This window comes from Berghia stephanieae, chromosome 2, assembly GCF_034508935.2.
Source record: "Berghia stephanieae isolate SIO BIC M18660-M18661 chromosome 2, UCSD_Bste_1.3, whole genome shotgun sequence".
In the NCBI taxonomy this organism is placed as follows: domain Eukaryota; kingdom Metazoa; phylum Mollusca; class Gastropoda; order Nudibranchia; family Aeolidiidae; genus Berghia; species Berghia stephanieae.
In genome coordinates, this window is record NC_088361.1 from 36,762,337 (window position 1) to 36,787,389 (window position 25,053).

Here is a 25,053-nt window from a genome sequence, read left to right on the forward strand (position 1 = left end):
TGGAGAAAGTTATGAAGCATGGCGATCGCTCCCTTCACAAATATATTAAGTTCATGGAAAGGAAGATCACAATTGTAATCATAACGTATTAAGACCTGCAGCTCTATCACTGTCAGGGGTCAATGGGCATAGGGAGGAAGAAGGGATCGAATACTGTTGAGAACATTTATCTATACTTTCAATGTAAAAAACATTATATTCACTTTTCAAAATTTAAAGGTTTATCAGAGATCGCTATTTTGCAGATGTCATCGAGAAAAAGTATCTAAAAACTCGGAAATCATACAAAAAAATTTAATAGAAGTATTTTCTTGTCATCTGGTTCACGAGGACATTTTGCTTCAATTTACGTGACTCGACGCAGACAGTAGCAATCACCAGCTATTAACTAGAGAGTATTTTTGGCTACATCAGCTATTAGATGTCGCACTGCGGAGTAGAGCTAGGTCCGTCTCAAGAATTTACCGATTGAGCCTTCGCACCGCTCTATGCCTGCGACTTAGTAAAAAAATAAATGGCAAAAAAAGCATGAGCCTCTATATAATATCCACTTAAGTTGCCCAAAGCGCTTTACAGTAGCATTTAAATTGCAGAAGATATATCATTAATTCTTCTTAATAGAAGAATGATGTTAAACTCATCTCACATTTTCGACCATAAATTCTGATTTTATTTTCTAAAACGTGACATAATACAATGACAGCTCTTATTTCATAGTAAGTATGTCTACATCTGGTACGGGAGGTGGAAAACGTTGTCTCTGATATAGCCCCAAGAGGGCCCATACACGCACAGTTCTCATCGCGGTACGATCGCCGAACAGGCACTGCTGGGTCGCTGTGACCCGATCCCTGCGTTAATCGCAGATGATTTTTACCCACACACGGAGAGATATTTTTGAGGCGATCGGCGATCGGGCGCGTGGCATTTTCGCTGTTTTCACGTCGGATTCGTGATCAGCGTCAAATTTACAATAGGTTTGATACTAAGAACTGTGTGTTTACTCCAAAAATTGGTGAAATTAGAAAGAAATTTTAATTAATAGTGAGGCTATGTGGCAGACAGAATCGATCCCAGTTACTGTCTGTTATTCTATCTTTCATCTTGCGCACAATAGTGATTACTTCTCACTAAATTATATCAATTAGACTGTTGAAGGAACGAAATTGACATCATTCCACTCTTTGTTATTGTATTAAGGCAGCCATTTTGGTAATTAGTTCTCACTAAATTATATCAATCAGACTTTTAGCGTTCAAGGTTACTCGTAGTTTTGTGTGACGGTACGTTATTTCCGACTGGCGGATGTTGTGAGCATTTTACCTAAACTCATAGCATCAATAACCGTCCAAGATATTCGCATCATATATAGCAATAGCTATAATAATCTAACATGTCGAGAGAGAGAGAGAGAGGGAGAGAGAGGGAGAGAGAGAGAGAGAGAGAGAGAGAGAGAAGAGAGAGAGAGAGAGAAAGAGAGAGAGAGAGAGAGAGAGAGAGAGAGAGAGAGAGAGAGAGAAACATTTGCTTGCGCTATATATACCGCTATATTCAATAAAGGTGCTCAAATCACTTTATAAGGGTCCTTGGCCAACATAAAAAATGTTAGACGAGACATGACTGTTAAGCGATATTGCAATTGTTTCCGGACAAAGACGACGCTGTAAACAGCGAGGTACTCATTTTAGCAGTGAACAAGGTGAGAGAATGCGAGTATTCCAAGGACTCAATTATGCGCCACTCAGAGCGGGACTCAAACCTAGTACCGTCCGATCCAAAGGCGAGTGTCATATCACAAGACCACATGCATAGCCGCACAAAAAAGTGATGAGAGAATAGATACATATGTATTGAAGGAGGAGGGAGCGGATGGAGTGAGTAAAGTTCTTGGATATTTATAGAAGGAACCAAATTGACGTCACTTATCTCATTGTTATTGTTTTTAGACACCCATTTTTATGATTAGTTCTCATTAAAATATATCAGACTATAACGTTCAAGGTTCCATGTACATTTTTGGGCTGGAGTGATATTTCTTGCTGGCGGACTTTGTGAGTATTTTAATTTAACACAGAGCATCAATAGAAGGAATGAATTTGACGTTAGTCAACCCGTTGTTATTGCTTTTAGACAGCCATTTTTATAATTAACTTATCACTAAGTTATATCAATCAGACTATGAACGTTCGGGTTTGCAGTTTTGTGTGTTAATATGTTATACCCCGATGGAGATGTCGTAGGTATTTTTCCAATACGCACAACATCAATACATTTGCAATCCGATTTAAGTTTAAAAGCAACGTAGACCACGGAAATTTTTCCATTATGTGGACAATAAAGATTTGTTATTTATCGTCATTTTTATTATTATTATGATTATTATGATTATGATGATGATGATGATGATGATAATTATTATTATTATTATTATTATTATTATTATTATTATTATTATTATTATTATTATTATTATTATTATTATTATTATTATTATTATTATTATTATTATTATTATTATTATTATTATCATTATTATCATTATTATTATTATTATTATCATTATTATTATTATTATTATTATTATTTATTATTATTATTATTATTATTATTATTATTATTATTATTATTATTATTATTATTATTATTATTATTATATTATTATTATTATTATTATTATTATTATTATTATTATTATTATTTATAAAACAAATCGACAATGCTCCCGTGGCAGGTTAAACGGGTACTCCTCGGGACTACTCGCATTCTCACCCCCCCCCCCTCCTCCACCACACACACGCACACAGCTCTTTTTGTTCTTCTTTTTTTTTTTGGGGGGGGGGGGCGTTGTTTGTAGATTATAATTCAAGGTTACAGTGCCCACCCCTGTCATCACGTAGTCAAGGCTTTTTGGCATCTGCCAATCCCAAATTATTGTATGTGTCAAAGTCGACCGTGATGTCGCGTCAACGAGGAGAAAAAAAAAAGTACAACCAAAAAAAAAATAAAATTAAAAAGGTTCATAATGATAGTAACTGTCATAATATGTCATTACAATGGAAATTACGAAAGTCGGAAAACTGTTTTATTTTGTATGGAATCCATTATAAATTTTACGGTGATCCAGAACGAAACCTTTTTTTCGTCTGCCTCTTCCTGATAATTTATAAAAATTTTATTTTAAAAAAATAATACAGCATTTATTTGGCGGAATATCCACAAGACGTGCTCAAAGCGCTTTACAAGGGTCCTAAGCCAACAGCAATACTAAACATGAAGGACGAGACATGACACCTGTCAGGCGATATTACAATTTTTTTCCGACAAAGACAACGAACGGCCATGTACTCATTTTACACCTGAGTACGGTGAGAGAATGTGAGTAAAGAGCCTTTTACAAGGACTCAACCCTGCGCCACTCAGAGCGGGTCTCAAAACCTGGACCTTCTGATACGAAAGCGAGAGTCATACCACTAGACCCCATCACAGAACAGGGAGGGGCACTGTTCTGTCGGCCACATAGCCTCAATATTAATCCAAATTTATTGCTAATTTCATCAATTTTTGTAGGAAAAACATAGTTCTTGGTATCAAACCTATTGTAAAGTTGACGCTGACCACGAATCTGACGTCAAAATAGCGAAAATCCGAAAACATTGTCCAATTTTTTAATACTGCCACGCCCCCGATCGCCGATCGCCTCGAAAAATATTAAGCAAGGCGGGCTTTGCGAGCGACCGACCGTCCCTCTGCTCGTCGGCCAGGTATTTGGCCACACACTTTACATTTTCACTCCGGTTTGCCTGATCGACGATCGACCCTCGATAAAAACTGAGCGTGTATGGAGCCTTCAAGGAAATAGACATACGGAGAATTCACGTGATCAAAGCGACCAGGCATTCGAGTCCATCTTTCCTGATCTATCCGTCTGGAAACGTGTCGTTGGGAAATTCGCGAACGGCCTATCTCTAATGGAGGGGCACCGGTTTACTTTAAATAATCTCTTTGGCTGATGTTCACCAAGTCGGGGTACAACATAACATTCTAGCATAGCTATGTATACATTTACAGCAAATTTAGAATACCCATCTCTTGGTTATTAAAAAACAACAAAACTTATTTACAACTTATTGGTTATGAAATGTCTAAGAAAATTACTTTGAGGAGTGGAATAAATGTATTCTTTCACGAGTTTGGATTTATTAAATCAATTTTTTTTATCGCGGCAAAGAACTCACGAGTTGTTTAATAAATTATTCAAACCCGTGAAAGAATGCTATATTGTTAATTGACCTTGTCACACGAGCGTGCCGAGTTATGCTAAATTCGGTGAAATTAATCTGAAAGAAAAACGAAAGGTTTTTATATGAATCTGTAGTAATTTTCCCTTTTCCATGGGAGGAACTAAGAAACATCCACGGTCACGTATAAGCTGAAAACATACACATTGAATATGCTTTCTTCTTCTTCTTCTTCTTCTTCTTCATCTCTCTCTCTCTCTCTCTCTCTCTCTCTCTCTCTCTCTCTCTCTTTCTTTCTTTCTTTCTTGAATCTCTTTATGTCTCTCTCCGCCTTACTCACTCTCGGAATCATACTCGCAGTCTTTCCCCCTATTGTGGCGTAGTTGCACACATATGTAATGGCTTGTGATCATATAGTGTTTTTTTGATAGAGATGGTATTGTTATTTCTTTGCGTTATGTTGTAGATGTTAATAATGACTAAAGAGTTCAAGGGCCGATGATGATAATTGAATGTACAACATCAAGACATTCAAATAAAAGTCCAGATTCCAAGTTTCATTTCTTACTGCTTTATTTGTTGTGATAAATTCCAAATCCAAATCAAATAGCATGGTCATGGTTCAATCAGTTTCATAAATTCCAAATCCGTAAAATCAATCCAAATGTAAATTCATTTTGCCTATGTAACCATTTTCAATATGCGTTGAATATTTTCTAGGTCCGTAAAATTCAATCAATGATGGCGAGCACAAAAGTTAACATGTGCCGCTCAAAGTGAAGTCGAAAAGAATAAAAGAAAGAATCAAAGAATGACATGTAGAATAGAAACACTCTGTTTTGAACCCTATCGTAAACTATCCCACAATTATTTTTGGCCACTCCTACTGACTTTTGACATCCCAAAATAATATTCAAAACCTGCCTCTTTCAAGTAATAGCGAATCATACACAACTTGTATAATAAAAACAACAAGAATTTTCTCGAATATTACTATCAAATCCCGCCTCTTATGAAATAAAAGTATTTTGATAAATGACCGCATTTTATGAATAAGAACCAAAAATAGCATCAATCTGTTGATGATATCCGCTGAGTTTTTTATACGTATCCCCTGAGTTGCAACCACCGTGTTTTGTGGAGACAACCGAGAATAAATACAATCTCCTGCAGCTACTCCCATGGTTCTTTCTAATATTTGCCGTGTTTTATTGTCATGTTTTTATCAAAATTCTTGCGTAAATGTCTTGCATAAGCTTACTCTCTTACACTATCTCTCTTTTTCCAAGCTTTTGTGTCATCAGCATTTGTTTTTGTTCACCCACCGGTGCGATCTAATCAATAAAAATGCTAAGTTCATTATATCAAAATCACGATCTCTAGCTATATATCAATTCATCCATCCAAATATCTATCTGTTTATCCCCGTAATTAGCTATTTGTGTTTCTGCTTATTTCCCCTCTCTCTCTCTCTCTCTCTCTCTCTCTCTCTCTCTCTCTCTTTCTCTCTCTCTCCCTCTCTTTTTCTCTCTTCCCTTTATTCATACGCCTTACCTCGCCACCCTATCCCCTTCTCTCTATGCTATTTGTTTTGCCTTTTTTCTATCACTCACTTACTGTTCTCACCATCCCTCTCTCTCACTCTCTCTCTCTCTCTCTCTCTCTTCCTCCCTCGCCCCATCACTACATCTCTCTCCAGGGAAAACAAAATTCAAAATAGCCTCTTTGTTCAAGCACAATATCCAGTCTTACTGCATAGAGACACGCCTTATTCCAACTTTAATTACTCTTGATATGTCCAATACTAATGCAAACCAATCCTTCAGATCTTCAGAGACCAAAGAAAAGAACAGATTATCAAACAATCTCTGATTGACACCTCCTGAGACACGGAGATAAACTGGTTCTCAAATTTTGTTATTGATCTTTGTTTAAACGCTACTGCAAACCAATACCAACAGGTCTCCTGAGACCTAAGAAAAGAAAAAAAACAAAAAACAAAAAACTTCAGCTTTTATATCGCTCAATATCCACTAAACGTGCTCAAAGCGCTTTGCAAGCGCTAAGCAACACAGGACATGTAGGCGTGACATAACGCCTGTTAGTTGATATTACAATTTTTTTTCGGACAGAGACAACGCTGTTGACGGCCAGGTACTCATTTTAAACCTGAATACGGTGAGAGAATGTGAGCAACGAGCCTTTTCCAAGGACTCAACTATGCCCCGACTCCAGGACCTTCCAATCCGGAAGCGAGTGTTATACCACAAGACAACATAGCCGCGCAGCTGATCTAATAACCCATTGACAACTCCCGGAAAACGGAGATGCCTAATAACAAACTGCATAGAAAAGGTCAAATACATAATCTTCTTTCGACTCTCTCTCTCTCTCTCTCTCTCTCTCTCTCTCTCTCTCTCTCTCTTAGCTTAGTTGAGAACAGGCTCCATGTGCAAAGTAACGCATTCTGATCCCAAGTTCAACGATATTTCCGATACCCCTTTCCACCTACATGTAATTGATAAGCTAGGTCTCCTAGACATGCCTAATAGATAGCATTCTGGCTAAAATACGAGATAATTACGATTCATGGGCTTTGAAGAACTAGTTATTTTCAAAGTTTCACAACACACATATATGCACACATACAAACACAAGCATACATAGACATTCGTATCCTTATCTGATGTAGCGCAGGTATCCACAAATAGTGCTCAGAGGTGGTCAGAAGAAACAATCGTTTTCTAATAACAAACAAGTTTATTTATGTGACTAAAAAATCACCACATCAGATTGATGGTAACAATTGGACATTTTACTATGTCGTCAATATATATATATCACCAACAGCGACTGAGCCTAGGTTAGATCTGGAAAAAATACACGAGATGATATTATTACTTTTCATGTAACAGACAATTGTTACGATATGAAATAATAAACATGAATGAAATAACTTCAAGCCCTTGAACTTCTTCAAAGCTCCCAGACTTTTAACCAATCCTCGACCAAAACGGCATTTCAACTTTAACACGAACTGTCAAATTTTTAGTTTAAATAAAACCATTTACAGGAGAGAGAGAGAGTCAATTATTTTCTTAACCATAACACACTTAAATTTCGTAATTCAGATAATTTATATTTCAATCTCAGATTTCTTTTTCTAGTCTATTCCAACATAATACTGTTTAGACTCATTGGCTCACATTTATAAATGGTTGATAAGTTGATGGTCATTTTAATCAGAGGATTTCCGATTTAAATATCGTCTGGCCAAATGGAAAGTTCTTGTTTTGTCATTTTATGCCAGAATCCTTTATTCTTTTGAAATGGACTTTGGCTTACCAAAATTGAGACTGATATGTTTTATTGACCTCAACATTTCGGTGATATAACGCGATGGACAAAAATCAGAAAGTTGAGATTAGAATAATAGCGGTTAGCAATACCAAAAGTTTAGTTTTCAGTAGTCAGAGGAACTCATTTTTATTCTTATCAATGGAATGTAATCATTAAATTAAAACTTCATAAATTTGATATTAAAGTCAAATTATCAGTGTCTGGTTCATATCGGCATATTACCGTATTGAGACACGGAATACAAATATGTTATATTCTTTATTTTATTTTTAATTTATCTTTCTCCAAAATAGACATGCTCTTCACCGTATTCCACCTAAAGTTTAGATTTTATCGACCAATAAAATGGCATATTAAACCACTGCTGAAAGGCATATATGTTGCATATGTCAAGTGCTCTGTACTTATTTTTATATGTTTTTAAATGAAAACACAACAGTTTGAAAGCACATTGCACATCAACATGTTTTATCGTCATTAGAAATCAATGGAAATCAATTACTTTTCGAATTGGATGAAGATTTTCAACTTGGATCATAGAAGTACACTTATAATGCTGCAATGAATGTTCTAATTTTATGGGAGAGGAGTCAAGAATTAAGACATGAATCAGAAAATGAGTTTTGACGACAAAGTTAGGTAATGTGTGTGTGTGTGTGTGGCTGTGTGTTTGTGTGGGTGTGTGTGTATGTGTGTGTTTGTGTGTGTGTGTGTGTGCGTGCGTGGGAGAGATTGAGAGAGAGAATGAAAGAAAGAAAGAAAGAAAGAAAGAGAGAGAGAGACAGACAGATAGATAGATAGATAGATAGATATATAGATAGAGAGAGAGAGAGAGAGAGAGAGAGAGAGAGAGAGAGAGAGAGAGAGAGAGAGAGAGAGAGGTGTAAGGAGGAGAATTTTACATTGACGACATCATATCATCTGAGCGTCCTCTCACAGAACTCAATAAAAAAAAAATGACCATAAAAAGATGACATCATATCGATGGATTAAAATGACTTAGCGCAAGTCAAGACGTTTCAAGCTTGAGAATTCAAAGATGTTTCAGGCTAAAGACGCGAACAAATGGTGAAAATGGAATAGCGTCAGATGAAAACATTACGAAGAATTGTCGCCTCGGACTCAACCTTTCATCGGCAAAACAATAAGCAAAAGAACGTTTCAACTCAATTTTTCTTAATTTATTGTTTCGACGTTCCTTTGTTTATTGCTTTGCTGATGAATGGTTTGTAACAGAAATGTCCATTGTTTGTACTATTCCATTTTCACATTTTTGTTATTGTTCGTGTCATAATAGCCTTCAACAGTCATGTTGTTCCACTTCCCTCGTAATGACGCATGGTTACTTAGTAACTTGCTCTAAACTATCGGGACAAAGGCGGACGCCCTCATGAAATATTTCCCCGACGAGCATAAAAGTGTATCCAGAGGATAAAAACATTATAAATATGATCATGTCTTTACTTTTTTATATTTTGATCACATGACATATGAAAAGTTCTAGCCAGCATGAAGAATACCCATATTTTTGTTTAGAACCAGGCTGCTCGCCGTTGCTGGGCGACGTGACATCAGACTAGTGAATCCAATGCATATCCAAGGGTTGAGATGGATAGCTTTATAACTGTTTGTAGTATTGCAGTCAGTAAAATTTTGCATGGATATTACATATTACATATATCCACGACCAAAGAAATATTTTTCCCGAATTTCAAATCCCTAAATTTAAAAAAAAGATAACTCTTAAGGTTATATTAGTAAAATGTCAATGTGCAACGCGGATAAAAACATTAATGTTTACAGTTCAGAAAATTACAAAAAACGCAAACGAGAACAACAACAACAACACAAAAAAAGGGAAAGAAAGAAAAGAAAGAAAAAAACAATAAAAACATTAATTGAATTCACCGTCCTCTCATTCCTGGCCTCAGCAGTGACACAGATTTGATCTTTGCCGCAATGTTAAATTGCACGAATGTCTACGTTTTGTGAACACATATCATGATTATTGTAATATTGGCGTACGTTTATTCATTGGTATAATCGTAACGTAATAGACACCTAGATAACCACGCCCCTCGGCCTGTCATCATAATGCGAAGAATAAAAGCGATTGCGAGACAAGGCAAACCATACACAGGTTTTACTATCGATGATATGTGTCTAAATAAAATACCAAATGTTCTACCGCTTGTGTAAATTAATAATTTGTTATATTATGATCGAGAAAATCGTGCGATAAGTAGTCACTCATTTTACGCTATAACATCAATAACAATGATGAGAGAGAGAGAGAGAGAGAGAGAGAGAGAGAGAGAGAGAGAGAGAGAGAGAGAGAGAGATATATCAGTCAGGTTGTTGTTTACAAACAACCAACTATGTTTGTCCGAGCACGTGTGAATTTGGGTCACCAATTCAATGTTTTGATTGGTAAAAAATCTTCTGGTTATTTTCATTTACTGTTTCGACCTTCTAACTTTCCATTCTTAAGTGTTTGACAGTTCATATTAAATGCAATATGTAATACCATGACATTGAAAATCATTGCTTTGAATCTATTTGGCCAGTTTGGGTCTAATAATTATGAAAATCCTTTAAAAGACTGATTTAGAGATTTTGGTGGAAAGCGATATTTTATTATCTTAGAAATAATATTCTTGAAGTCCAACTTCTCAAAATATACTATAAAGGCACGAAAAAGAAACACGGTCGAAAGGGGTAGACCCCTACAGATCTATAGTTAGTAAGAAAAGTGAAAAACGGAAAGCTATTTTGCTATTTCCTCAATATGTACTTTTTCTAGGGGTATTGGATACTGTGTCAAATATTTCTCAGAATATATTCCATTATAATGGTCTTAGAATTTCCACAGTTATCACAGAGACAATATATTATGTCACCAAAGAGATATATTTTGATAGGGTATGTGTATTTTGTCTTATCATCCAAATTATACATTTCTAACATCAATTTTGTAAAACAATTTTGATTCGCAAATTTGTAATGTTCTTATAAAATTCCCATAGGCTAAAGATTTATCTCTCAATGGTGACACAAAATGCTACAATGATGATAAGAGGGAAGAATTATGGAGGTTATTCCTTCATTAGTTTTAGCGGAAAATTTGCCAGAAGATTGTTGTACTTTTTGATGCCAGACCCCCAAATCAGGACGCAAACGGGTGTCAATCAAAGACAGATAACGTATCTATTTCACCAAAACAGTTGTTTTTTAACCTATAATCACGATATAGTATGATTATAAACGCCTAAAATAGGTAATTACAAGTTTTTAAAAAGAAAAGCCCAAAAAACCGCCCCTTGTGCAATATTGAAGCTAAAAGTGAGCGACTGTATTGCGACATGAATAATCCAATTGATCGGATTTAGAACACAGATGAAAGGGCTTAAGTGCAAACATGTTATCATTGAAATATTTGCTGCTTGACATCACTAATTTTGAAATAATAACCGTTTTAGGTCAAGGCATTGTACTGTAAGGCATCTGAAAGTTGAACTGAGTAACCGTAAATGTTTATAAATAACGCAAATAAGCAAAATCCTTAATCTGTGGGGTTTTTTTTTCAAATGGAAAAAATAATTTTGTTTGTTCGTGGTTATAGGAGTAACCATGCAAAACATCAGTGCAATTCAACAGACAGGTTTTGAGAATAACGTTTCTAAGCTTGGACATGATAATAGTATTTTTATGATCCCAGACTTCAAGCAGCTCCCACCATAGGCTTAAGTTGTGACATTTTAATCGATCGATATTTGAAAATTAATGGTATTTTTTAATGGGAAAAGAAATGCATTTTTCATAGTACGGACAAACTGCATGCCATCTGAATAAACAAGCCAATTTGAATCTCCATTGAGTTCTTGATGGCCACGGATTATTATTGTAAATGTCTTTGTCGATCGTTTTATGAAATAAGTAGTATATTGACACTGTCAAAAAATAAATGGAAGTGTAAAGTTTATTTTGTATCTCCCCAAATAAACCATGCTAAGGAATTTTAACTTTCTTTGCACATGTCCCCTGCTGTCTTATCGAATCAACTCATCAATTCACACGGCATGAGTCGTCTGTGTTTGTACATTCTTACAATAGCCATTAATTTCTACAGCGAAGTATTCGCCATACTCTTTGGACGTTTGTGCCGATTTAATCGGGACCGTCCCGATATTTATGCGAAATTTGCTGCTGAGCCGATTTCCTGATTTTTCTCTCTCGCGTCCCGATTTTTCTTTTTACCCGAATTTTTTTAGTTAGAAAAAAAAAATTGACGGAGATTTTTTTTTTAGCGGTATTCAAATGATGAGGTAACCGTATGAACCGGATGTGTATAACATATCCCCACTCCATTGTGTGGTATCGATATAATGATATCGGTAATGTTGCCCAGTCATAAGTATTTCTTTTTATAGTATGGGCAGACGGGAATGAATTCGTATGTGTTATTGTTTCATAAAAGACATCGATACCTGTGTTGTGGTTTATTTCAATTTCGTGCACACCATTCGTTCAATCGTCAATCACCAGTCACAGTCCCTTATTTTCAAGCGTCCTGATTTTTTTTCCTGTGTCCTGATTTTTTGAGACCTTGGTCCTGATTTTTTGTGTCGGTAAAATGGCAGGTCTGATATATATATATATATATATATATATATATATATATATATATATATATATATATATGTGTGTGTGTGTGTGTGTGTGTGTGCATATTCTTAAGATTACAGGACGTAAAAGAGCGAACATGGATGATCTTTATTGACGACCTGCATTTGATTAGACTAGAAAAGAAGATGCCATCTCTGATTTTGGTAATTCTAACCGCTTTTGTTCTTAACTCAATTTTGGTAATCTTGTCCATCCCCTCAGAACTTAAGGAATATAAGGAATAAAAGGTCGTTCCCAAAGTTTTAAACGATTGTGGTCTCACCAGTCCGACCATCGACCAAGCTCAATATCACATGGCGTACTTGTGTTGTAAGGGTATTTTGGAGGTGTTGTACGACACTTAGCTTATGACAGATAGAACCCGGGATAGGACCCCACTGTGGGTGGCGCAAAGGCGAGTCTTTGAAAAGGCTCTTTATTCACATTTTCTCGCCATACTCCTTTGTAAAGGGGCCCCCCAAAAGTTCAGTTGGTGGAGCACTTGCTTCAGGTGCAAAGGGGCTGAGATCCGAATTTTTTTTCTGGCCCCTCTGTCTACTCAGCAGTAGCTGGGTGTGTTAGACCTGGCGGAAACTACTCTGCGATAGACTTGCGTCGTATCCAAAGGTAGCGAGCAATTGCTATTGCCCGTTTACCAATATAGACTCCGACTCTGAGGAACTGATGGCTCTGAAGGACTAATTTTTCCCCCTCATCTGTAAATTGAATATCTTGCCGATAACAGTGTAATTTAGGTCAAGTCTAACAGGTGTCATTTCGCTTCTTACACTTATGACGTTGCTGTTGGCTTGGTACATCATTAAAGCTTTTCTAGCACGAGGTCCTAGATTTGAGAGTTTTTGCCAAGATTAGGTTCATTTAAATCAATTGATATTTGAGGGATGGATTTCTGGCAAAATGTTTAAATACATGTCTTTCCAGAGTATGGTACTGAACTGGTAATCTCGTTAAATAATACATAATAAGAAATGTTTTGTGTTGAGAACTAATCCTCTGCCAACAACAAAACGAATTAAAACGGTAAAGCAGCTCGAAAAAGGTGGGATAAATTAATTGTTTTTTATTTTTATTTTTATTTTAGCCAATAGTTATTGTACATTGATTTTGACAGCTCACAACTATTTGCGGCTCATTATTTCTCAATCATTTAAAGTCTTGGGTTTTAACTCTGAAGCTTATCATTTTAAAATCATTTCTTAGATAATCGCAACCTTTTGTGGTGTTTAGAGACTTGATATGGAAAAACAATGTAAAACCATTATTCAATCTTCTTGTATTCTTATTAACATATATTTAGGGAATTATATTTTTTATCTAGATAGATTAATAAAGAATGACTGAGTGAATATAAATAGTCTAATTAACAACACTCGGAAAATGGGCCAGTTTTCTATGAAGTAACAATCGTAGATATAATATAATAAATTACTAATAACAGTCTTTCAGGGGGGAGGTAACAATATGGCGTTTTAGATATGGTAATGGTATTCAAATTTTACCAACACATCAACCATAGAAGAATGTCTTGTTGAATAATTATACTCGAGAGGCTAGGAATAATCCTGGATTCTATGGATTTCCGTTGGAAAAAAACATTTTCTATTTCTAAGTGAATGAGTTATATGTCTATAACTAACTATACTATACTACAGCAAGATCAGGATGTTGATCTCTATCTCATATATCTACATCAAACCCACCGCAAATTGTCACTCCATACTCCAGTAGATCACATTCTTATTTTTAGAAACGTCTGGTCTCGAACTGCAAATCTTATGACTTACCAAACATGAAGACATAATGCTAAAGTGTATCTCTATCAATAAGAATATTTCTTACGTTTACTCTTAATAACGAAACATTACTCTTTTTTCAGACACGGTAGGAGTCTTTCAGAAATGAATGTTTTTGTAAGCTGACGATTATATAAAATGTAGTAGGATCTTATAAAAGCGATGTTATAAATATTATATTTCTAATAATGTGGTAACGTGGGTAAAACCAGTCTTTCTTTCGACAGTTTCCAGGGTAATTCCCATCAAGCTCGCGTTAGGATTGGTAATCCTGCTGAAGAAGAAAAATCAAAAGTAGTGTATTCGCCATCCAACCTTCTACACGTTATAATACCTTATTTCCTTTTAAAACATGGGTCAATAAATAGTGATATATATCTGACCGATAATGCTGTACACAAACAATAATTCATGATGTATATTCTATTCTATTACGTTATAATACCTTATTTCCTATTAAAACAGATAAATAGTGATAGATATCTGACCGATAATGCTGTTCACAAACAATAATTCATGATGTATATTCTATTCTATTACGTTATAATACCTTATTTCCTATTAAAACAGATAAATAGTGATAGATATCTGACCGATAATGCTGTACACAAACAATAATTCATGATGTATATTCTATTCTATTACGTTATAATACCTTATTTCCTATTAAAACAGATAAATAGTGATAGATATCTGACCGATAATGCTGTACACAAACAATAATTCATGATGTATATTCTATTCTATTACGTTATAATACCTTATTTCCTATTAAAACAGATAAATAGTGATAGATATCTGACCGATAATGCTGTACACAAACAATAATTCATGATGTATATTCTATTCAGTTTTACTATTTTGTTCTACGTTTTCTTATATTATATGATAATACAGTGAAATCGACGTGTATTTATTTGCACGTCTGATAGCCCAACTTGTTATGGGCTCATTGTTGTAATGGAAATACTCTCAAAAGTCGTACATAAATGCAGGTCTGACATCCCAATGAAATTATGGGCCTAGTTTATCTTGTTGTAGTGAACAATGTTGTTTTTGTGATTTCAATAATAACAATGAGCCCATTATAAATTGGGTTATCAGTCCTGCAAATAAGTTCACGCCGTCTCAGACCAAAGCAAAATGTTGGTCAATACAACAATGTTAAATTAAGCCCATAATTGTGTTCGGTTATCAGGCTGCAATTATGTAAACGTAGGGTGTAATAATACGATTTTTCATTGAAATCGGATACTTATTAACCCCGGGGATACATCTCGTAGACTCAGTATCTCGGTTTTTGGGTCAGTATACAAACATGTACAAATTCACTAGTATATGTGCACAGACAAAAGGTCTTTATTCAGTTGACAAGAAATGTTTTACTTTACTTCAGATATCCATGAATTACGGGCAGCTCAAAAACTTTTAAACCTGTCACTTTATGAGAGAAAAAAAGATTGTTGTTAATGTATGGCAGTTCACATTAACTAAACTGTTTGCTGTGTTTTTTCCTCCTCTAGGTGACAAAATTCTTCCAGTAACTGTTGGGGAATTTTTGGAAAGCCTTCAACTCTAAGAATTGGAAGGCGGGTAAGGTCCATCTCTTTCTTACTATCAAATATCCCCATAAATTGTTTTTAATTGAGCAATGACCATTCTGCTGGTAAAGACATATTGGTTTCGGTTAGCATGTGAGCAGCTTTTAAAAACAAATGAACAGAATACAACACAGAACGATTCAGGATTCAAGACCCAATGACAAAACTATAATAAACTGGATTCAAAGTATCATTTAACTTTTAACATTTTAAAATCATAAATAAAGTGTCATGAGCGAATTATGTTTAGTATTCAATTATGATTAAGCTTTTAAAGCTATTATAGTAATCTTTGTTTAATATTTTGAATAGTACAAAGTTTCCAGGAGCTTCTTATTTACTATGAAAAGGATATATATATATATATATATATATATATATATATATATATATATATATATATATAGATAGGTAGATAGATAGATAGATAGATAGATAGATAGATAGATAGATAGATAGATAGATAGATAGATAGATAGATAGATAGATAGATAGATAGATAGATAGATATCTTTTTTTTCAAACAAGTTGTCTCTCAAGAAAATATGATAAAATAGAACACTCGGATTGTCGAAAACGTTTGGATCTGAATTTAAATATAAATGATTCACGACGTTAACTCAATTCTGATGGTTTATATTTTCAAGGCGGAGAGAGTTGTTGAATGACGCAGCCATTGTTAGATAAGGGTGGCTTCTAATAATGAGTCAACTGTTTTATCATTCTTATAAAGATGCCATAATGATTTTTACTTAGGTTAAAGTCTCTAATAGTTATTCTCGAGAAGAAAGTGGGCAGCGTGGCTCAGCGGTATGGTTTTTGCTTCGTACCCGATGACCCGCTACTGCGCTGTGTGGTCTTGAATAAGTCATCTCGCCCTAGCTCAATTTGTGGCGCTGTACTGCGGTCGACGCCTGGGTTATTTCAGTCTTCCCTTGCATTAGACCTTAGAGACAAATTTCCCCTATGATATAAAGGGAATTTTATTATATATATATATATATATATATATATATATATATATATATATATATATATATATATATATATATATATATTATATGATATTATATGATATTTTTAAAAATAGTCTGGTCCCAAGCTATTCAGATTAGTAATCACAAAATATTTCGAGAAAGCGTTATAAAAAGTAAAGAAAAGAAAAAAAAGCATAAGCGTGAAAAGTGCATATCTTCACATTATCGGTTTAAAAAATAACGATAAATTAAACGAAGACAGGTACAGTGGACGTTTCCGGTTTCCCGTTTATCAACAAAACAGCATGATTTCATCATGCATTGTTGACAAAGCGGAAACGCGAAATTTCCACTGTACCAGTCTTCGTTTAATAAATTGAATATCACATTTCAAAACTTATTGTTATTTTTTTCACTTCGAGCTTCAAGCAGCAACTTTTCGTTTTCGGTTTATGCTTTAATTATTATAATATACGAAAATTCAACACCAGAGAAAACAAAAAAGAGGAATATTTGACTAAATCTTGGACAAAAATAAAGAGTGACGCGTTTAGTTACCCTGTGAACACACCTAAAAAATTATGAGGTTGAATCGTCGTCAAGGCTGTAATTCAGTGTAACCAGACTGGAAGGATATAAAACAGCTTTCACAATAGTTTGTTTTAGTGCACGTTAAAAGGATTCCTGTAGTTTAAACTAAAACGGGGAAAACAAACAAAAACAAACAAGCAAACAAACAAAAACAAAAACAAAAAACAACTTCCCGATGCCAGTGCTCTGAGACTAAGAATTTTGTCGTATTTTGACAAAACCATTTCCTTTCCTATTAATAAAAAAACCAAACTCCTTTCACCTCAAAGAAAAATGTTCTTCGATTAAGATACCCCTCAACTAGTAAAAAAAAAACTTAAATCCCGAAATTTCAATGAAATATCGGATTTGAGACTTTGCTCTGGTAAATGGGTCATCCATCGATATTTGAAGTGAAAGGTTTTTGGTCAAAAGAAAATAAAGGTCTATTTGTCAGAGCATGACAAGAACTGTTCAGAATTCTACAGGCAAGCGTAAAAGTCTTGTAATTTTGGGTTTCTCAATAAGTTCCTTCGTTGCCACGAGACAATTTTTTTTTGTGGATGAAGACCTAGTTTGGTAATGGAACAAAAATAGCAACACTTCTTCATTCGGTTCAGGAAATTCGGATCAGACTTTTAAAACCACTTGTCTCTTCTTTCTCTTTCGTTTACTCTTTCTTTCTTCCTATCTCTCTCTCTCTCTCTCTCTCTCTCTCTCTCTCTCTCTCTCTATCTTCTTCTTCTTCTTCTTCTTCTTCTTCTTCTTCTTCTTCTTCTTCTTCTTCTTCTTCTTCTTCTTCTTCTTCTTCTTCTTCTTCTTCTTCTTCTTCTTCTTCTTCGTCCTAGCTCTCCTCCTCCTCCTCCTCCTCCTCCTCTCTCTCTCTCTTTCTCTCTCTCTCTCTCTCTCTCTCTCTCTATCTTCTTCTTCTTCTTCTTCTTCTTCTTCTTCTTCTTCTTCTTCTTCTTCTTCTTCTTCTTCTTCTTCTTCTTCTTCTTCGTCCTAGCTCTCCTCCTCCTCCTCCTCCTCCTCCTCTCTCTCTCTCTCTTTCTCTCTCTCTCTCTTTCTCTCTCTCTCTCTCTCTCTCTCTCTCTCTCTCTCTCCCTCTCTCTCTCTCTTCTGTTTCTCTTCTCTAACCTTTGTTATCATGGCTATTTCTTCGTCGAAATCAAAATTGTGAAATTTTGAAGTCTAAATAAAAGTTAATATTATATGAACATTTAAACGACACTTTCCACAGACATCCCATGCTCTATGCTTCATTCATTCCTGCAGTAAACAACATGAAATTAAATTTAATGGAAGATATGAAACAGCTTTTAAAATAGTTTATTTTAGTGCACGTTAAAAGGATTCTTATAGTTGTCTATACGTGAATCAATCCAATGGCATAACTTTAAAAAAGATTGAGCATTTATAACAGGCAATATCCACTAAACATGCTCAAAGCGCTTGACAAGGGGTCCCTAGCCAACAGCAGCAGTTAACATGCAGGACTAGCATGACGATTTTTAGGTGATATTAACGACCAGGTACTCATTTTACACCCGAGTACGGTGAGAGAATGTGAATAAAGGGTCTTTCCAAGGATTTGACTATGCGCCGCTCAGATCGGAGCTCGAACCCCGGACCTTCCGATCCAAAGGCGAGTGTCATGCTACTAGGCCACTTAGTCTCACAACTAATTATTGCCAATGTGTACCATGCTTTTATTCAAAGTTGTGTCTGTCTTTCCAGTCCACTGAGCATTGCTTATTGAGCTGTGTCTTTAGTTCCTGGTGGATAATGTATTGTGAGAAGCTGGCGCTCTATCTAGATGCTAGCAAGTATTTTAATATCAATTTCACGTCATATAAATTGCGATATTCCCCGGTGGCTTTATTTTGCTAGAACTATACAGTTATATAAATCTATAGGTGAATTTGTGTGCGTTTTTTCGACTATCGATGATGTAATTTGTGTTAGATCATAATCTGATGGCATGTTCTTTCGAACAAATGGTGATTTTCGAAGAAGGAATGAATAGAATAGACAGTATTCCCGTAGAGACGCGCCATTTCTGGTGAGTGACCAATTTTCGATATTTTTTTCACACCAGTGTTTACATTAAAACCGGAACTGAACACACAATTATATTTTGCTGTATGGAAAACCTGAAATGACGCCTGCTAGGCAATATTACAAATTTTCCCCCGACAGAGACAACACTGTTAACGGCCAGGTTTGTATCGTATGGTTTTGCGTTTGAGGTGGTGATTAGGAACTTTAGAAGCCAGAAAACGTAGCGCACAAAATAGGTATCCCGTTTATTGTTGTTGACATCGTAGATAAGACACGTTCAAAACCAACGTGCACAAATGAAATTATATATTAGCTAGATTTATTATTTATGGCTAAATTGTTCTGAAACTTAGGGTCCAAATAGGTCTTATTTTTTTCCAGACAAGCGCATTCATTTTGAATAATTAATTTTACCGTGGTCTAAAATTAGATCGAAAGTAATTTTTAAAATAATTTTTACCATTTGTTTCATAAAATATCAATGTCTAGACAACATTTGATGCGTGATCGATTAGTTATGAGTATGCGCTTCTATTGCCACCCAAAAACCATATATTTATTGGTTGTTTTTTTTTCCTATAATTGCTATGGATGGTGAGTGATCAAAGGTAGGGCCACATGTGTTACCACGTGATGCCTTGTTTTGACGGCGACATTAGCTGCTCAGCGTCATAACATGAGACCGTACTTATATGGATTACCAGATTTGGATATTAGACACGTGGCTTTTAAAGAATACTAAGCCGCAACATGATGACTTTAACCAGTTAAATGTCGTTCTCTCTAGTAATATATATTTCTAAATATTGCCAAATACTCATCCTACAAATATCGATCCTCATCTTGGCAACGACTCTTAAACCTGAGACTTCGCGAGGTCCCACGTTTGAGAGTTTTTGCCAAGATGAAGGTCATTTAAATCGATTGATATTTGACGGACAGCTTTTCTGGCAAAATGTTAAAATAGGGTAAATAAAACCGATAATATCGGCAACATTTACTGAACCCTAACAAGTACAAATGACCAAAAAAAAAAAAAAGAAAAAAAAAAGAAAGAAAAGCTGCAAAAGGAAACTAATAACATAGGGATTACATTTTCGAACCGTACGGCTTGTACGCCATTTGTAATACTACCTAAATAGATGATTTTGACTCGAGTAAAAATGTATCATCATATTTTATACGGCTTATAGCGCAATATCCACAAAACGTGCTCAAAGCGGTTTACAAGGGGTCCCTAGACAACAGCAACACTTAACATGTAGAACAAGACATGACGCCTGTTAGGCAATATTACAATTTTTCCCCCGACAGAGACAACACTGTTAACGGCCAGGTATTAGTGCGGGGCGGTCCTTGGCAAGCTTAAGGACCACGGTCCTACGGTCCTTGGGAAATGAAGACAGCAAGGACCGGTCCTTTTCGACATTGAACATTCCAGAGAGACTGTTGGAAATTCTAACCGGTTTGACCTTTGAGACCGTGGGATCGTTCATTCTTGAACCGTTAAAGACCGCTACACGATGAAAACCGTGGTCTACAGGAGTAAAACACACGGAGTAGTCACACTCATTTCAAATTGTAACCTAATTAGAGAAGAGGGGTGATGCCTTCTTTATTTGCTCACCGTACTTCATTGTTACTTCGATAATTTAATAAAATTTGAAATTTATCCCCATTAACGGAGATAATGGCATCGCCCAAGGAGTTGATCGAGTTGTTCGTGGCGTTGATACACACACACAACTCCTACCCCCCCCTCCCCCCCCCCACACACACACACATTAGAGGGCAGCGAGCATTGAAGAGTAAGAGAGAGACGTAAGAGAGTGAAGTTATAATAAGAGGGGGTGGATGAGGTAATAAGAGGGGTCGATGGTGACATTTCGCCAGATCTAACAAACTCAGCTACCCATTCATTGCTGAGTAGACAGGGATTCAGAAAAAAACTCGACTGCACCCGGGATCGATCTCTGGCCCTTTGCGTATAAAGAGAGTGCTCTATCAACTGAGCTATCGGGGTCCCCAAATATTCTATTGGACTTTTTTAAAATTCAGACGTTATAACTGGGTTTTTTGGAAGGAAGAAACTAATGAAACTCATATTATTTGATTAGTAAAAACACCAAACGAAATTTTAATATTATTGTATTATTTTAAATGACAACACTGCGATAGAAAGGAGTGGTGACAAGAGATGGACAAAAGAAAACAAAAAATCGGATTTGCTACTTGCTAGGTTCGACACACACACACACACACACACACACACACACACACACAACACACACATCTTTAGTAGTCACATACATTTCAAACAATAACCCATTAGAGAAGAGGGGTCATGCCTTCACCATAGATCATTGTCATTGCGATCATTATGGTGTAGTAAATTTTGAAATTTACCCCGTATAATGGAATCGTCCAAGGCGTGCGCCTCCTGTTCCCCCCATCTCACACACGAAAGGGCGGTTTGTGGAGTGGAGGTTGGTGGTCGTCTGCCTGTATGGTCGTCTGTGTCGTTTAGTGTATGGCAAAGGGGGGTGGGTGCGATTAATTAAGTGGGATGGGTGGTGATTGGTGGAAGATAGGCAACCGAAGGCAACGAATCGCTGGGGAAGTAGTAGGCTATGGCGCGAGACCAAAGGTGATAAGAAGTGAGGACCGCCGCCGGTCTTCCCCTATGGGACCGGTCTCCGGTTCACAGCTAATTGACCGTGGGACCGCCGGTCCAGACCGGTCTTCAGCGCGGCACTACCAGGTATTCATTTTACGGGAGTCTCAATAGCTCAGATGGTAAAGCACTCGCTTCACACGCAAAAGTACCAAGAATTGATCACGGATGCAGTCGAGATTTTTGCGCCCCGCCCCCTCTTTCCACCCAGCAGTGATTTGGTTGCTAGGTCTGCTAGACCTGGCGGAAAGTACTTTGCGATAGACCAGCGTCCTATCCAAGGGGCAGCAAGCAATTGCTATTGTTCGTTTCACGCTATATAAACCGGGATAAAACCTGCTCCATGGGCTTAATGGTTCTGAAGGACTACTCATTTTACATCTGAGTACGGTGAGGGAATTTGAGTAAAAAGCCTTTTTCAAGGACTCAACTATGCGCCGAGCGGGACTCGAGCCTAGCACCTTCCAATCCAAAGGCGGTGTCATACCACAAGGCCACATAGCATATATAACTTTTCTACTCACCAGCTCTCACTACTTTATGTTTCCCTAACTTTATCAGCCCTATGATTTGTTCTATTATTTACCGTTTCCCTCTGCATACGGAACTTTCGTAAACGTATTTATAGTATGCGCTTGGCTGAGAAGCTCACAACATTGCCATCCAGAAGTATAACGGACCAACACACAAAACCATAATTTGTAACCATGAATGTTTATAGTCTGGATAATACATTTTGTGGATGACAAAAAACCAGAGTGACGTCATCTTTGCTCTATCTAAAGCCTGATACTGGCCTAAAAAGTCCATCAATATATAGAAATTGAAAAGATAGTTGTTGTTAGCAGATCTCAAAGAAACAAATTATCTCACTGACTATCATATTATCATTAAAAGAAAGCAGCTTAAAATTCACATTCTTTTGGTGTCCGTCGCTTTGTATTGTGACACTTTTTTCCGGTCACTGTCATTGTGAGTTTACAAATGTTATAGTGGAATCGACGACGAAATTATATTATTCTCTTCTTGACTTATCTCCTCGTGTCCTTCACCTCGGCAAATTTTGTTATGGCTGATTGTGACCAGACTTCCCTAGTCACGATGCCAAAGCTGTTTAAACAAATAACAGCACTGATTCTAAGTTAATTCTGGTGCATTCTGGAGTAATATTTACATTACAAACCCGATGGCCCGACCAAATATGCTCATAATTACATCAAGTATGTGTGGAGCTGAGTGCAGTTTTTCTCACATGCTTAAAAAGCATGCGTTGAGGTAATCATTCGACCGTTATAGATTATACTGCCATTTCTGACAGAATTCCACTCTTAAGTGAAAGGGTAAGAATTTATGAAATATTCTGCAATATGAAATTGCTGAGAAATCAGATAGTATAGGGAAACAGCATCCCAAGACATCATGAAATAGATTTGCATTTTTTTGGTATTCATTTCAATGAAATCGGCATAAAAATTGTCCAGATAATTCATCAAAGTACTTGCTTAATATCTGAATCAACGGTGTTTTTGAAAATAAGTAAGAATTAGATAAAAGATGTCTTTGATCGATATGACACCTCACATGAAATATGAACAATTGTTTCAAAACGATATTCATTTGTGCGACTATGTTCCCTAGTGGTATGATAGTCGGCTTCGGATTGGAAGGTTATGGGTTCGAGACCTGAGTGGCGCATAGTTTAGCCCTTGGAAAAGACTCTTTACTCACATTCTCTCCCGTACTCAGGTGTAAAATGAGTACCTGGCCATTGACAACGTTGTGTATCTCTAATGCGGTATTTAAGGTGGAGATTTAATTTTTAAACAAATTAAGAAACGTATGTAATAATCTCCACACCACACGAGCGTTTTAACTAGGTTGTCAGCTCCTGCACTCACAGAATCGCCCTATTAATTAGAATTAAATTATAGAGGTATGCAAATCCTATGATTTCCCCGTTGCATATTACATGGGAATATTTAACAGCAATGATTTTTGGCTCGAATAGCTGTCTAAGGATATAATCTTCACAATACAAAAGTAATGAATAAACAAATCCAGTACCATTTATAATTGACAATAAAAGTAAATCAGATCTATTCTGTTTTAAATAGTTTTAAATAGTACGTGTTTACATTTTATAATGTTTTATATTTTTAATGTTTACGATTAATCATTGGGCACTAACAAAGGATAAAACAACAAAACCACAACATTTTTTAATTGTGATTCTTATCTTCGTAGCAGCTGAGGTCCTATGCTGAACTGTCTCTCTCTGTAACAAGTAGAAGTTTGCAAGGGTAATCGTCATACTGATTGAACCCAAACCGAATATGTTGATCTCTCTGGCTTGTGAAGGAGGGGGGGGGGGGGGGGGGGGTGTGACTTGCACGTCATTGCCACAATAGGATTAAATAGTCTGATGTCACGTCCGCCCAGCAACGAGCAGCTTGGTTCTGAACAAAGAAAATCGGTACTTTATATTCTTCATGCTGGCTAGAACTTTTTCACATGCCATGTGATCAGAATGTATAAAAGTTAAAACATGATCAGATTTATAATGTTTTCATCCTCTAGATCCACTTTTATGCTCGTCAGAGAAGTATTTCATAACGGCGTCCGCCATTGTTCGCAGTTTAGTACCAGTTACTAAGTCAGTATGCGTCATTACGAGGGATGTAACGTCGCGACTGTTGACGCCTATTTACTAGTGTCGAGCGGAAGTCTCGATGATACTCAAGTCATCGGCCACCAACACTCAAATCTTCCCGATATCGATGACCAAGGAAAAGTCGGGAATTCCCGAGAAGTAGCACTTCAACTGAGCTTTGGATGGCTTTTTTGTATTAAAACTTAAAATACATTAAATAAATTCACTTTGTATAATAATAAAACATTGATACCTATAACCATTTTGATCTATTTACGACGTTTGTGTTTTGTTAGCTGTTTAAAATATGATATAACGTCAATACCCAATACCAATGACTAGGTATTGAATGAAAGCACCGATGACTAGAGCGATGCTCGAGACTTTTTTGAGTCTCGAGACTCAAAAAAGCATCGAGACGCAAAAAAGTCTCGAGCTTCGCT

General features: G+C 36.2%; 1 protein-coding gene across 3 annotated transcripts in view; it reads left to right on the forward strand.

The window, feature by feature from the left end:
• LOC144964810 (gonadotropin-releasing hormone II receptor-like) overlaps positions 1 to 25,053 on the forward strand; it is a 246,296-nt gene that overhangs the window by 47,449 nt on the left and 173,794 nt on the right. For all 3 annotated transcript variants that reach the window (XM_078899448.1, XM_078899447.1, XM_078899450.1), the window contains one exon: positions 15,601 to 15,670. The gene's annotated coding sequence lies outside the window, so the exon portion shown is untranslated. The remainder of the gene's footprint in view (positions 1 to 15,600; positions 15,671 to 25,053) is intronic.